The sequence below is a fragment of the Dromaius novaehollandiae genome, chromosome 3 (assembly GCF_036370855.1).
Source record: "Dromaius novaehollandiae isolate bDroNov1 chromosome 3, bDroNov1.hap1, whole genome shotgun sequence".
NCBI lineage: Eukaryota > Metazoa > Chordata > Aves > Casuariiformes > Dromaiidae > Dromaius > Dromaius novaehollandiae.
This window is the reverse complement of record NC_088100.1, coordinates 59,838,320-59,855,699: the sequence shown is the minus strand read 5'-3', so window position 1 is coordinate 59,855,699 and position 17,380 is coordinate 59,838,320.

Sequence of the window (17,380 nt, the reverse complement as noted above, 5' to 3'; positions counted from 1 at the left end):
CAGGCGCGCCCAGAAGGCAGCTCACTTAGAATGTCACTAAGAGATGTATTTCTCTTGACTGACTATAGAAGGAGTTGAAATGACAAATTAAACTTAAAACATAAATAACTACTTTTAGAGTAAATAAAATTCATCCTGTGTTTACTTACTTTTATATAATAATTTCAGAAATATTTTGAAAATTATTTGTTTTTCTTGAAAGAAGACATTCTATACAATAATTCTGGGAACAAATGCCAAGAGCTATATTGTTTTTATATATACTAGGCTCTAATTGAGGTAATGACTAGTGAAGCTCACCTGAAAAGTGAGGGTGCTGAAAGGTACCAGTTAGGAACAAAATATATGGAGGAAACCTATGATTCTAAGAAGTAAAGGGTGCAAAGGTCATAATCATACTAGGGCAGAAATGTTAGTAGGGAACATGAAAGAGTGAGTAACGATGGGGAAATTATTTTCACCACCACTGAGAGAAGTGCCCAGTTTGTGGGTGTAAACTCCCTATGCCTTTATCTAGCCCATGAAAAGAGCTTGAACTCTCCTACTAAATGATACCAATCATTTATATTACATGAATGATTTCATTTTAGGTGCCTAACATAAAAGAATGTGAATAAACACCTTCAGTTCTCGCAGAGATACCATATGCATACATCCTGGTGGCAGATTTATAGGTAACAAATGGTCTGGTTGCATGAACGCATGGAAAACTTTATTGTGGCATGATAAACTGTCCTCCTGCTCTGCCATCTAGAAAGGCAGTCCCTATTAACATCAATCTTGGCAGGCACACAAGTATTAATTGCTATTCTGGATGCAAAACTGTAAGTTCTTAAAAGACTCATAATAAACAATTAAGCTGCATTAATTACATAATGCTTACCTTGTATCAGCTTTGGAGCTATTTGAAGAAGAAAAGATTTGTGCTATACAGTAAATGACAAATACTGCAAAATAAGAATATATCTGCTAGACAGGATCTGCTGAATTCCTTTACCTTTTAAAGTTTGAGCTGTCTGTCAGTTTATATCAACAAAAGAACCTCAGCAATCCAGTTCATCCTTCAAGAGTCCAAAAGTTTTTTTTTTTTTTAATAAGCCCCTACATATAATAAAAATATTTTTCCTGAAACCTATTATAATTCATTGTATAGGTCTTACAGCATTTTCTCACTTGCATACATGGATAAATACATTGCTGAAGTTTTTGTAAGACTTTAAAGTTAACTTTTCTTTGAGAAATCCCTGCACTAGCGTTTCAAGCCGGAAGTCCTGTTGGTTTGTCTTCCTGAGCAGATGTGAGGATTCCTGTGATGTCAGCTGGACTTGAGTGGTGTCAGTTGATGGTGTTGAGTCATACCATTGCTTCAGAGATTTCAGCATTTTAAATGAGCAGAAGGTTAAGGAAGACTAGGAATAATGTCAGCATCACCATTTTAATCATGAGTCTCTTAATAGGAGCTTACTTTTACTAGTTACTCAGTAATGCTGTGTTCTTATAGACCTCAGAGCAAAAGCAAGTCTTGGAAAAGTTTGTGGATAGTGATAGAGAGCAAATTCAGGACTGAGACGTAGTAGTTACCAAGTTTCATGAGAAAACACTACAGTTTTCAGATGGGTTCCAGAGCTTGCCTCAAGATAAACCCCAAAATGCTAATAAGCACCAATAGAAAACTATACTAGTTAAGTTGATGTACTAACAGCACTATTCTGTTGTCAGTGGAGAAAAGCAGGCTGTTGATAAGAAGCTTATAAAACAAGATATGTTATCATTTGTGTTACCATTGTCCTAATGTCACATCCCAAGTCATGTAACAGCGAGGCAGCTAGTCTAAGTTAGTTGTGTAGGTTCCTTCTACAGTCAATATTGAGAGAGATACACTTCTTCCAGAAGGTGATGCAATCCATCTTAATAAAGGTTCCTGAGGTGCTGGCAGAAATTACTTTCTAGATAGACCATCCTCTTTCCATTGACTACAGATGAAGTTTAAACTATATGTCTTCTTTCAAACAGTTATAGTCAAGTGAGTTGACTCTTACCATTAAAGGGTATACTATCTGGAGTACAACAATACATGGAGGTCAACGAGGCAGAAAAAGCCATGTGTCTGAAGGCTGTACAATATCAAAGTATCCCTAATGTGTGCAAGGAAGGAGAGTATTCACCAGGACTTTGTCCAGCAGTCTAACAGAAATAAAGACATATTCCAATGAAGTGGACTGTAATAAGAAATGGCAGACCATACGTGGTTCCAAAACTATTAAAACACAGAGATTCTTAGTCCTCACAAGACACTGAGCAAGGAAAAGACAAGCTGCTAAAGAAGAGCCATCATTTGACTCACTGGAAAAAAACTAGAATTCATACACAGCTTTGCAGGTGAGAAACCTTCAGGTAACCTAAGGACAGCCTAGTCTTTCAGTCACATAAGGCTACATTTAAGAGAAAGGTTCACTCACTTCTATTCAGGGCAAACATTCCAAGGGAAGAAGAATGAGTTTTGATCTGGATGGGATATTACGCTAGATGAGCTTTCTAGTCACCTGGCACCTTTTGCCATGCCTTTCCAATTTGCACCAACAGCCAAGAGGGCTTCTGGACTATGAGCAACCGTGCCGCTGCCATTCCAGTATAAACTAGACCACACTGTAGCTGAAGACATTCATGATGTATTTTACTGGATAAACCTGTAACAGTGTATATATTTAGGTTGCTTACCAACCTCTGTTGCTATTGTCTGAAGTTATTTCTCTGAACAGACTTGCTACTTCTTTTTGTCACTGGACTTTGGTATCTGACAGGGAGGATCTTTATGGCTCCAGTGTTCCTCAGCAAAATCCCATGACAGGGCTATAAAAGGGTTATTAAATTCCTACCTCACTTCTCTTAGGTGTGGTTGTAAGGAAAGATCATCATCCAAAGGCCATGGCCGTGTGGGTGGACTCCACCACTAATTCAGTGGTACAGGTTGTGCTGAGAGCATCTAGAAACTGAGTGAAGGTTATAGTGTACATGTGGTGGAAAAAGCCGGAGGTGCTGTGTCCTCATGTCTTGGCTCCTTCATGCATTCTTGGGTTTAACATTTCTCCTCCTTTGGAAAACATCATTCTCATGTTATCTCTTCATCCCATTTCTCTCTCTGCAAATAGCCTCCTTGTGTTACCTGCTAATTCTGCCTCTCCAGGAAGAGTAACCTGTGTTGCAGCTCCTGAAGATTCAGGTTTTAAACTGTGACGATAATTCTGGTTGATCAAAGAAGGTCCTAATATGGTATTTGTGTTGTCTTAAAACAAAACAAAACAAAAAACCTATCTACAGAATTAGAAAAACAGAAAAACACAGAAAGATTCATGAAAAATAAAATTAATTAAAAGACTAATAATGAATAATGCTGCCAATCAAAGTGAAACAGTTCTGTAGTAGAAAATACCAGATCAATCATTGTATGGGTTATGCAATATGCAATTTTTCTTTCCCAGATGAAGTCATCATTTTTTCATGAGGCTGGCTGGATGAATTGCTGGCTGGATAAATGCCTACAGAGACTGATGTAAATCCAAGCTGTCAGAGTTCCAGTTGTTCATTTTAAAATAAAATTAACTTCCAGAAAGGTAAAAATAATGATTTGGGGTCAATCCTTCACACAAGATGTGAAATGGGTACCAGTACTTTCTCATATGTACTCTTTCAGATCAGAATGCTCCTCCAGATAACCAAGTTTACTACAAGCATGGTTGCAGTACCAGTGTTAAGGTATACGCAAAAGATGCTGTTCTACCATGTATTTCTTAAGCCACAGGAAAACTTGAGTTAACCTATACTTTCAGGCTGCCTGCTAACTGCAGGGTGAGCTTTAAAGGCCATCTTTAATCATTTTCATAATGATCCTGTGGAGGTGCATTTCCCTTGTCAATTACTTTAGATGGTACCATAGCTTTCATGTATTTTTGCTGATCTTGGAAGGTGAAGGTTGTGGGTTAAACTGATCATAGGCTTAGGTGTCTACAGTACTCAGTGCCTACAGATAAGGTCTGCATCATCACCTCTTCAGTAACATTTACCACAAAAGACTTCAATCTTAGCTTCATAATATGATAAAACTCATTTGTCTGAGGCAGACATAAAAAAATCACTCAGTGAAACACATATTTAAAATAAGGTGAAATCAAAATAGATATATTCCTGAAGGTATCAGGGTTGTAAAAAAATTTCTAATGTAGGAAGATGGCAAATTTTCAATATAATGTATCTGGTTTGTCTCAGAGATAGTTCCTCAAATATAGAACTAAATCTGCTTATCGATTCAAGTAAATCTTTTGCTGATTGTCTGTATATCACTAGGGAAAAGACAAACTGCAGAAAAAAATAACACAATCACATTGCAAGGTGGCTTTATTTCAATCTTTCATTAATTATGCATCCATTTATAAGACAAATTAATTGAAAGCTCACATATTTTTAGCATAGAATTTTAATTAGATGAAAATGAGAATAAGTGGGATAACTAATTAGAAAAAATCAGCATAATGCAAAGATTCATTAAAAGAAAGTCACAGACATCCAAAGCAGTAAGTCTGCAGCTAATGTTAGCTTTCGCAGATTATCTGATGTGAAGTAGGAAAAATGACAGAATCAGTTAGGATCTTGGACTGAAACAGCTGTTTGTCAGTTAGAAGACAGAAATAATGAATCCAAAAGATTTAGATCAGGAGATATTTTTACCTCTCCAAACTCAGAGACTGCAGAGATAATTTTCATAGGATTGTGACCCATCTTCTTCCAGCTGCAGCCATTTTTTCTGAGATGGAAAAAGTAGAGAGAAGGGAAAGGCGACAAGGTTCCTTGCAAGAAAGCAAAGTAGAGCTAGCAAAAATGTTTCTCAAAGAAATAAATTAGGTTTTACTGTGTAAGCAGGCAAAATAAGTTTTTGTACAAGACATCCCTAAAGAAATGTAGTAACATTTTGAAAATAAAAAATGGAAAGTATGAATCATCCTTATATTTATTGCCTAATTCTACTTCTGTCATTGGAAAGAATAACCCTTTTGTTTCTAATTGATATTCTGTGTTGGTATAGAACAGAGTAATTTTGTTCTGCTGTTTCATTCACCATGGCAGTGGAAGTAAGGGTGATTTTCAAGAAAAACAGATTTCAGGCTTGTATAGAGAACTGTGAATAACTTGCTAAAAACAAATACCAAACATATCTGGTTAAATTAAGATGTATACCTAATATTTACTTCCTACATCATATTAGTCATATCTGAAATATAAACATGGTACTGTGGACATAGGAAAGGTATATATGGTGCAAATAAATGTATGGACAGACATTAAAAGAGAGAGAAATGACTGGGTATTGAAAGGCACTTGGCAATAACACTGGATAATGAAGCTGGTATTATCTTGAAAGGAGACCTATTGACAGTATGTGGAGAGATGTCACACCATGAAGTTGAGAGATGACAGCGAGCACTTCTGAAAAAAATAATATTTTTCTGGAAAACATTATATTTCTATTGTCCATTTTTTCATGCTCACTTTTCTTCACTTCTGTTTCATTGTAGATCATATCACAGACTGCATTACCTGGAAGCTCCCAGGAACACTGCTGGTGAAATTTCTCACATACCATGAATTCACATACACCTATATCAATTCCATAATAACAATATTCAGTACATATTGATTCATGCGAAATTTAGGTGATGCACTCATCTCTGTATGAGGTACTTGCCCACAGATATGAGGATCTAACGGCATAATATTTCCTGATAGCTGACAGCTATCTGGTTATATTACACAGCAAACACAAACATGATTACTAAATACTGCAAGGCCTTCATGTTCTGGATCGATGATGAAAACTCTGGTTGCATACAACAAGGCAACTTCTGTGGGACAGGGCTTTCTAATCCATTGGCCATTGTCACAGAAAAGTTAGGCCTTGGATTTCCAGAGTGATGCAAGAAAAACAAATGTTTTGCTTTAACTGGGTTTGGAAGGAATCCCTTCTAATTCCCTAGGAATTCCTATCAGATTAGGACCTCCAAGAACTCACTGATTCCACATGAAAAAATGTCCCGTTTCCCAAATATTCCTGGCCTCCTTTGAAGTACAATTTCACCAAATTAACAGGGCACATGCTTTTTCTCAGCTTGAATCATATTTAACTGCCTATCAGAAAGATGAGAATAATCCTTGCAAAAAGAAAATATGAGTATCACCCCCAGCTTTCTGTCCTTTTGCCACAGTGATTTGAAAAACAAGCTGAGTTCCTCTTCTCAATGCCTGCACAGTTGCACTGCTTTTGCTCTTTCCTCTTCTCACTGCCTGCACAGTTGCACTGCTTTTGCTCTGTGGTCCGCACAGGGAGCCACAACATGGCATTTGCACCCAGCGGAGGGTACATGGTGAGAAATGGCCCTGCAGAAAGGGCTGGGTGCCTTGGCAGCAGGAGGTCTCAAGCTGCAGGGTCTGGTCTAGCAGTGACCTCACAGAGCTGCTCTCCAAATTGGCTGTGCCATCAGGGAGGGGAAGGCAGCTACTCTTCTCCTTAGGAATAAAGGTTGCCTCTCCTGGAAAATGATGAGATCTTGGAGATGCATAAGAGTATCATTGGCAGAGGCACCAGATGCCTTGATGGTGTAACTATCCTGTACCCCATGGTATCAGAAAGCTGTATGTAAATGTAGCTTAGATTTAAATGAAGGCCTGGGGGTAACTTCCTTGCCTCAATATTGACCTCACTACAGCCTAATTTACACACACTAATGTAGTATGTGGTCATGCACAACCCAAAGAATCTTAAGCTTTCAAGAAAGAGGCAAAAGACAAAAATCCTCCAGAACAGTGAACATAAATATCCAAATTTTACAGACAGCAGGTTTCTGAAGTCTGTGACTTTATGAGGCATTTTGTTCTAATTAATCTAATTATAAAAGCTCAGCCTTGGAACCAGAAGACTTGGATTCCTGTCCTGATTCTGTGCCTCTGAAGAAGCAGCTTGAAAATGTTATGTTACAGTTTATTTTGTCAAATAGAAGTTATGACAGTAAATGCAATATCAGAATTAAAGGTAGGTACTGATCCTGGGCTCTTAGCGTCCCAATGTTAAAAAATCCACATCAAAATTCTTTGGCTTAAGCTCATTTGCAGTAAAACTTGCAATAATGTATCTGATATGCTTGTTCTACAATTGTCAAGGCTAACAGTATGGGCATGACATACCTCCTAACTTAATGGTCTGTTTCTTCCTTATAGTCCAAAGATCGATGACTGGGAATAAAGAATTTACCTACTTTGTATTTTCCTTTCAAGTCAAAATGTGACAAAATAAGGATGGTGGAATTGCAGCCTGCTGTGGGTTTGTATATGACCACTAGATGATGCTATATAACTTTTCAATCTGTTGCTTTCAAATATAATTGGAAAAAAAAAGTCATCAGACTGGAATACAACATGTTTTTAATATGCACATATGCACATAATCCAAATCTTAGCATCTAAGTAAAAAACTCACATTCTCTTCCCAGTTAGCATTTGTTGACAGACAGATGCCATGAGAGAGTTTTAGGGTCTTCTTGTGCCAAATCAAAAATACCGTGGCAATGTGATTTTGAACAAACCTCTGACAGCAAAGGTTTGTTCAGAAAATGGTAAAAGAGTATCTTGCCCAGGAAATTTTGTGCTGGATCAGATATCATCTGTTTTCCTGCAGCCAGGATAAAGCCTTAAGCCAGCATAAACATCATATGCCGTACTTAAATCAGCTTGCTCTTGACCCAGATGAAACTTGTTCTGCCGGGTAATGCGGCAGAGAACAGGAAGAGTATTGATGCACAGAGAACCCCAGCCAGAAAGAGGGACTCATGGCCAAATCCACACTAAAGCTGAGCTGTGCTCTTATCATAAAGTGCATCTTGAAGGCTGTAACAGCTGGTCTACTGTATGATTTATATTTTGGATTGAGCAAGGCAGTAAATATATGTTTACTTTTCCTCATTATAGATCAAGATAGGAGGGTTTGGGGCATCAGAGAAGGGGACTAAGAAACATTTCAAGGCAAAATGTGGCAACTCACCATGTCTGCTTGCTGTGTGACCAAGAAAAAGACTAGGGAGGCACTTGACTTCTCCTGTTTTTCCTATAAGAAAATGTTACAAGTAAATTTTTCCTCTACTGATCTCCATGAAATTTGTAGATGATCCTTGTGTGTGATGTCTTTTATACATTTTATATTCTTGCATCATTGTTCAAACGCAAACCAACTAGTGAATCTGAGTCTCAGGATGGATATTGTTATATAGATGAGGCCCTGTCCATATATAAATGACTTTTTCAAAATTTTCAGAAAGGCTTAAGGGGAGAATCTCGAATTTTGCCCTCTGGGAAGCGGACTAGCAGCTAGTCCTGCCTTAGGGAAATACTGGTCTAGCTTTCTAGAGCTCCCTGATCAGAGGATACTGCCGATGCACTAATGTGCTAATCAGACAGTCACAGAAATAACTGCCATCATAGATGTGCCAATTTCACATCACCAAAGCAGGTCACTGTTATCTTGTGATAGCCTGAATCAGACTAATTGAAAGGGTGATTAATGAGGGCACACGGACTTAAACTGTGATTTAAGATTGTCTCAAGAATAACTAGTTTGATACTATGTCAAAGTTTTTGTAGAGATTGCAAGACCTAGCATTAAACAGTTCTTCAACCAAGCTCTATGAAACACCTCCAAAAGGTGAGTAGTCTAACCAAAGCCAATTCTTTTTCTGTGGTTTTTTTTTTTTTTGTCATTTTTTTGTATTGCAGTAGTGAAGAGCAGTCTCAATCAGATTTCAGGACCTGATTTTACAAGACACTACTTAAACACAGGTCCATCCACTAGATGGATGCACAATAAATTTCTAATTTTCAGGAATGTGGTTAAACCAAGCTTTATAAAACACTAGTTGAGTATTAGAAGTCTTACCAGATTCAATTACCTATTTTTTTCAGTATTAATATATTTAGTCAATCTGCTCATTTGCTTAAGGTTAAAATGTACTAATGCAGTTGGATTATGTTCATTTTGCTTGGCATCATCTACCCGCTGCTCGCTATGACACCAGATAATATGTTAGTAGCCTCCTTACTTTTTACATGCTGTTTCTAGAATAGCCTGCTCCATCCCCCTTAATACTATTAATTAAAGCATTCTGTTTATAAGAACATTTATTAATACTATTGATATTTCACAGTGAAATGACAGAAGGTGTTTTCACTCCCTAGTCATGAAGACACAGAAATATGTATGTGTATATTTCTGTTATTTTATATCAGAAAATAATTGTGCCTGTACAAGAAGTCCTCTGCATAGCATGAAAGTCTTATGGCATTTTACTAATTTCAGAGCTAGTAATCCTAGTGCTCTTTCCTAGTTCTGTGTCAGATCTGCAATAAGAAAATCAAAATAGATTCAATATTTTAAAAATAGATCCAATATTAGAGCCCATTTTTGTTTGGCCACAAGCGTGTCCTTTTTCTCACATGTTGCTGTGCTTTCTTTGCATTAGCCTTTACAAGAGCCTGCAGTGATTCTATTACTGGTGCACACAGTGTGCTTGTCCTTTCGAGATATCTAGAGAGAAGGAAGGATTTGTATGAGCTAATTTCTTTGGAAGTGGATTTGATATTAAGACAGCATTTGCCTGGTCATACACCAAACGGAACCCCCCCCCACACACAGTGCTGTACATGAAGTCAGATTTATAAGTGTGAAAATATTCTTCTGCTCTTATCACCTCTCCAATCCTACTTCTTCTTGCTCCCTCTCTCCCCCCAACACTCATTCTGAATCTCCAAGTGCTGGCTCTGCTCTTTCTTCCTTTTGATTAGGCCAGAGGAAGATTTCTCTGTGGGACTCACTTGGACACCTGCTCTGCTTTTCTTGGGGAATTCTTGCCATTTAACAACTTTTTACAAAATACTCCATTGCTTACCTGAGGTCTTCATGGCTAACTGCTAATATGTTTAGTCACAGAAGAGATGTTACTCTTACTTCAGTAGTGCAGGTAGTCTGTGCGGACAGAAGGGAAAAAAATCAGAGAAAGGGAGCAAATGAATCATAAACCCTTTGATTTCTGATCTAAAGTCAAGAAAGAGACAACATGCTGCAAGTAGACAGTGTCTGAGAAAATGTATTATTAAACATATCCTATAGTGAATACAATGAAGAAAAAGACACAGCAATTCCAGTTGTATGTACCTAATCTGTTAAGATGCTGCTCTTACTTCTGGCCATATTTATCACCTCTACTTATTGCAACTGCTTTTCATTTATCATCTATGCTGAAGAAGAAAAGTCATAAAGATGCATATGAAAAACAAAAGATACAGGGCTGAGTTTAGTAATCCTCTATTCTTAGATTCTCTAGGGCCCAATACCTCAAATTCCTATTCTGATTCCCGCTGTGGGGACAATTTGTGTGGCCCTTGCCTGATGTCAGAAGTGTGCCTTTTCCTGCATTCCTGCATGAGTTCTCGTATCTTCCCATATCCCATATCTTCCACGCCTCCTCCTGACGGCTCAGGAAACACCAGCAGCAGGCTAGGATGGCCCAAGAGAGACCGAGCAGCCTGTGGCAAGATTACTCCATAAAAAAAGGAGACCTGGACAAAATTACTCAGCTGTCTTCTGTGAAAATTAGTGGGTTTCAGGGAAATCATCCAGCAGAAGTCAGCAAAATGTAATTGAGCAATCTTGTTCAAGGCAATCACCACTGTAGCAAAGATGTACATCTCAAATAAGGTGCAATAAACAGCTGCAAAAGCTGATACTGTTACAGATATCTCTTTCTTCTCTTCTACAAAAGTAGGAATTTATCATACTTGAATTTTAGCATTATCAAGATCAGAGAACAGGGTTTCATAAAGCTCTGCTTGAGCCTGAGAGCTACTCTGGTCTCTGTCAGTTCAGTATGATTGTAAGACTATAATTAGTGAATAGAAGCTGCTAGCTCTTTAATTCAAGCTGGAGCAGTTCTGCCTTATATTTTCATTCTTAGCTATTTATTGTGTTTTTAAGATCACACTTTCTTCAAGAATGTTTTAATGTATCAATGAACTTTTGTACTTCCTCCCTGTAAACACTTTCAGCTTCCTGTGATGGGAAATGATGCTTCCCTGCACTCTGGCCCATTGCTTTCCCTTTCATCAGTATTACTTCAGCATGGAACATCTATCTTACAGTTTTCTTCTGTACATCTCAAAGTGCTTTATCAGAGAGATAAAGCTAAATCACATTTGATCAGGAGATCAACATCCTCCTTTGCGCATGTGGGGAAATTATTAGATTTTTCCAGTATGCCAAGAGCTATGCTAGTAAAAAGATTCCCCATTATGTGAAGTTGTAAAGATGGGACTGTTTCATAACATCTCATTTTGCAGAACCACAATATTATTTTTGGTTGCATTATGCAGACAGCACCCAAAGTGCAATCCAGTCTACTGCTTTGTTATAGTTATGAAGCTCTCACATATGGCCTAGAAAATGCATCCGAAAGAGCATAAAAATAAACCTAATCAAATCAGATTCGTACTTGAGGGCTCAGATTCCCAATGGCTCAGGAAACATCCTGCAATGAGAGAGGCCATCACTGCAGCAGTAGTTGAAGAGGAAGCCACTTATTTTTGCTGAAAGAGAGAGATTCTGGACTCAAAAGGAGTTTTTAATTATGTCTTTTGTAGGCTTTAATGACAGTGGAACTTTCTGCACTACACTTCTCCATGCCTCAAGCTGTTAAAAGTGTGATAAACCTACATAACTGAAAGAAATTTGGAAATGTGCTTCTACTTAGTTAGGTAGACTTTTTAAATTATTATGGATTAACGGAAAGTGCACGCAAATGAAAAGTGTGTGTGAATCCAACTTTTTTTTGAAAGACAAACTCAATTTTCTCTGAGAGAAGGGACTTAACTTCCCTGAATTAATCTGTTTTTCATAGCTCTTTCCAGTATTAAATCTCAAGGGTGGGAGGGGAGGCGAGAGCAGCAATCATTATCATCACTTTAGCAGACTGCGACACTCAAAAGTCATGTGATATGCCCAGCACCATAGAGAAGATTAGGATGCATTTCTCTGATCTATGCATGAGCCTCAGCAGCCCCAAGTGAGTACAGGGAATCTTAGTTTTCAGTAACTGCAGTACTTCCTCTCAGAAGAAAAGCTTTTTTTCTATAAAATTAGAAACAACTGCTTTCCTGCAATAAGTGAGTTTTATTTTGCTTACATTTTTTGTGTCATGCAAAAATGTCTTACATGCAAAGACAACCTCTGCCTTAAAAAAGTCCTTTTTAAGAACACTTTTTTTGGAAATTTGTAGCACAATTCATTATTATTATATACTGAATTTTACAGGTTATTTTTATGAAGCATTTCAAACAAACAGGACATTGGGTTTGTCTAACCCACAGTGGACACAATTACTGATTTGAAAAGATGTATTGACTTTATATTAGTTAATTTAATAAAATTCTAAATTAAATCTAACAGTATTCAAATCATTGTGAACGATCCTTTGCCACCTTAGAGGAGACATTAAGTGAAATGGCCAACACATTCAGGGCAGGCCATTTTAATGGCAATGTGAGATTTGCTATTGACTTCAGCAGAGCTAAGATTTCATTCCAGAGGATTAGTTGGTAAATTTTAAGGAGAAAGTGAAAATCCCTGTAATAAGAAGTTTTAGTGCTTCCTACACACTCCTCTCTCACAGTTAGGAGACAATTTGAAGCACAGGATAAGAAGATGAGTTCTGAAAGAGTGGATCACATAGTGAGCATGACCTTATAGCAGGGTATGCTTATGTGCCCTCCTTGGATGGAATGGAACCTATGAGATATGCTCTTACAGATACATATTTCATTAATAACTAATTAGACCAAACAGAAGCACGTGCATTTATTGCTGACCTTGCTGAGACAGACAGTACATTAACAAAGCACCTCAGACTCAGAGAAAGAGAGGGCAAGAGAACAGTATTAGTTCAATCAGCACCCTTTTCTTCTCAAAGGCATTATTTTAAGCTTTAGGGTACCCTTTAATCGTAGTCGCTAGTGCCTCAGATCAACAACAGATTATTTCAGATCTGTCCTGTAATGTTCTGATTCTCCCCGAGCAACAGCATTAAGTGTCCAGTGTTCACACACTACTATAGCAATGTGACACTTAGACTCTGGGCTGGATTCTGATCCCACCTTCACTGACGTTACCCCATTAAGCCTGATTGGTTGCTATTTCTCTTATAATGGAATTACAACAGAATAAACATACTGTGTTGAATAACATTACTCCGATGGGACTCAAAATAATATCAAGCTAGTAGAGCCTTGTCTCTCATGTGAGTCTACAAAATGCAAAGTGTGCATGAGAGAGTTAAGGTGGAGAAGCATAGCTGCCATAGAGGACTTGCTCTGCAGAAACTGGATCCCTAGTATTTCCATTTTTCCAATTGTCTGAGACTATCAAAGAAGATACAAAGGTAACAAGCTTATTCCTGTGATTTCCCAGGCTCCTCCTTAGAAATGCTTCTTCCTCTTGCCTACCTTCTCTCCCTGCCCCCACCAGGCAATGCTTGCACAGAAAGGGTGCCAAGTGCTATGTGCAAGAGGGGCTGGAGCTGCTTGATCAGGTGACATGTGGTTGATGTCACCATAGAAACCGTGACTCCAGCCTCATTCACACAAAAACTGCTCTCAGAAAGCCCAGAAAGCAAACAAGCTATTGTAGGTAGAAGACAGCCTATCAAAACTGTCTGTAGTTCAAGACCTTATAAAAACAATATCAGTGTACAAAAGGAGGGATATTTGGTATGAATCATTTTCTCAATTGCTGTTCTCATACGCAGTCCCTGAATCAAAAGCCATGCAATGAACCTGCTATATTTACCTCTTGAAACACCTGCAGACCCTTTTTCCCATACAGGCAGTGCTAAAACGTACCTCGTAGAAAACAAGATAGCCTGATTTTATTATTTCAATATGTTCCAGAGCATCTCTAATTCCTCAAAAAGCAATAGGGCATTATGTAAGAAGCTAACAACATAATAGACAGGTTAAAAGGTCCAACAAACTGGTAACCAAAGGGTCTGATTCACCATTGATTTATTAATTTTTAACGTACATGAGTACAGTGATTTTTCCATGGCCTTTGCAAATATAAATTAACAAATAAAATGTCAAGATCTACTGTGGGATTCCAGAAATATTAAGTATAGTTTCTTATACAGCCATCACATTTAAAAACACTGAGAGGAAGAAATGAAAACTCATTTTCAAAATGACTTACACTAAGTTCTTACAGGCATTTATGACCATGATGAGCAGAGAGAAGCTTGCTGACATTTTCAAAAGTTCATAGTCCATGAGTTACCTCTGTAAATGGCATTAAGCTCATAAATAACTTTGGATATGTACAAAAATCACTGATCGTGAAATGCAAGTTACCGTAAATAAATCATTACCAGAGAAAATAAACACAAAATAAAAAGAAGATGAGAATGAGGGAGACAGCTATTCAGGAGGGACCAAAGATGGAAAGGCAACATCTTGTCTAAGACTAGCTCTTGGTAAAACTATGGTGAATTTTGCATCTGGAAGCTTATGTGTATGGTAATGTGACACCACCTGGGAATCAGAATAACAGGGTATAGTTCCAGCCTAGACAACTATGCATATCCCTTCATTATCAAAACAAGCATCCTCAATTAACAAAGAAGAAATAAAAATTAAATCAACATTAAATGAAGAATAAACTAAAACACCCAAGCCTCTCAGCTAACAAAATGCAAAAACAAAATTTCCTCACCTGTTTCCTCGCTTCAGCCCTGTCTTTTGAAGGTAAGGGCCTAAGTGCACTGGTAATCACAGGGAAGTGGGCACCTGAGTGCCTTTAAAGCTGTGAAGCTTCCTTTTATCCTTATCTGACTGGTGCAATGACCAATTGCTAGGCTGTCATGGAGTAAGGAAGAAAAATCATCCACTGCAGAGACCTCTAGAAAGGACTGTACCCTGTTAGTCACCAGATGTATGGGACTGGGATAACCCTGTTTCTTCCAATCTCCTTTTAGACCTAGAGGAAGGGCTCCATAAATGCCCCCAGATGCAGGAACTGCTGCTGTCACTTACGTTTAGCTGTGGAGCACAACGTGGTATGATGCTCTACAGTGTGCTTGAGCGAGTCATGGTGAGGCCTTTAGACTTTCAGGGTGAGTAGCAAAACCCTTGCACTTGCAAGTGGGCTGCCCTCAGTACGACGCCCAGATTGTGGCTGGCCATGTGCACGCAGGCAGACCTTGGGTTGCAACCTGCTCATGACCAACTTTGTTTTAAGAGCATAAACTACTACTAGAGAAGAGGTCGGGGAGTTGTCTTCCATCATATACCTCTATATTTGTGTATTGTTTTTGAAATCCCTCCCTGGAACTGGCTGTTTGAATGTACCAGTAATATGTTAGGGCCCAGATAAGACCAGCAATCAGTGAACATGTTACTTAAATGCAATGGTACAAGGTACAAGATTGGTTAATCCAGAGAAATTCCATATTTTGGCTTTCAACCCTGCACTGTTAGCTAGAAAATTATCTGCATAGTTACTCTCCCATTAACGTCATTATGTAATGAATGAGCTTTAGGTACAAATGCAATATTTAATCTGTGCAGATGTATGTACACATGATAGGATTTCTGCAAGTTTGGTATAATCCTAGCTTCTGGATATGGAAAAATGATCCAGGTAGAGTTACAGGAAATATAATGATACAGAAAAATTGATTTTTCAATGTAAATAAAATCTTAAGTCCCATATTCATGAATGATTATTTCTAAAACAAATAATTCTGGTAACATACGGAATAGCAAATCCATGAGAGGCAGAGGGAGACTGGTAGAGGTCATTTTTTCATTAGAAATGGTTGAGAGGCACTGGCTGTTTCAGGGCATGCTCAATTCTGTCATCATTTCTGAACAATAGGCACAATTGATTTCTGTAGGAATAAAAGGCAGGAAAATAAAACTTCCTGCAGCCTTCAGAAAGGCTGAACAAAATGTTTGACTGCAAAAGCAGAAACAAGTCTTTATTTCATAATTATAAGAACTGAGTTCTAATAAGCAACAGACCTAATTCCACTTAGTTTTTTTCTCCATTGACAGTGCCAAAGACTCCTCTAATTTTAATTATAATTTCAATTTTTGTTCCTTGTCACTCAATATGAGGCTGAGAATCTGTCCAGCTATTGAAATGCAAGAATTAAGCTTTACCTAAGACGTGTATGCCACAATGCACGCCATTCAAACTTCCTGAACTTGGATATAAGAAGAAGCCTATTAAATAAATGAGGGCTGAAGCCAGTGGATCAGATCCAACTGCTTCTTTCACATAGCACTGAAAAGCAGGGCAACCTACTTCTCTCATTTTGATGATTTTTCAGCTAGAGCACAGATGGTGTAGCTGTCCCCGTGATGTGGCATACTGGGCTCTTTTTCTTTGGGTGCTGTGGAGTATGAAGACGTGGATGAACAGAAGGTGCCACTGTGATATGCCACGCCACAGTTGTTTCTGGTTGAGGTGCAGCCCTTCAAGAGGGGGAGGAGGAGAGAAGAGAGAGACATGACAGCCAGGATTGCTGTTGTTTTACATAATGATCTGGCTAAATGTGTGTGTCAAAGTATGGCTGCTTTAATAAACCACTCAGTGCCACTAGCACTTGTTTCTATTTGAGCTGTATGTGTTTAAAGTATTTGTTCCTTAGCCTGTTTTTTGCACCGAAGTGTAATTACTCTTTCACATAAAGCCGCCTTCTTTTTGAAATGTCATGATTTGGTGCAGTGCAATTCTGCTGTGCGGTAAGTCTGGAAGGCTTTTCTATTTTCACCTAAATAACAAAGCAGAGCAGTGATAAAGTATTCATTGTTCATTTTTAAATTACTGCTTGATACAATAGACATTAGGGCCTTTTAGACAAAATAATAGAAGATGGTGAGTTAAAATCTCAAATTTTGATATTTCTGGGGATAGAGAAAAAGGATGTTGGTCTCAGTATGACTAGTCACATTGGGCACATCTCCTTGGGCAGGGAGATAAGGCCTGGCTGGTGCCAGAGGGGCAGTTGCAAGCCCAGGAGCCAGCACAGAGTGCTGCAGCAGCTCCCTGCTCTGCCCCCAGCATGGCCTGGGGAGAGAGGAGGGCAAAAGCAAGGTGGCTGAAGTACAGCAACTGAATGACATCCAGGGAGCCTCCTGGAAAAGCATCCTCTCCATCAGAAATAAGGAGGCAGCTTTGGAAATCTGTTTTTAAAGTATTCTTTACTGAATGCTAGGAGGTCATGCCTGCCTGGGTCATGCT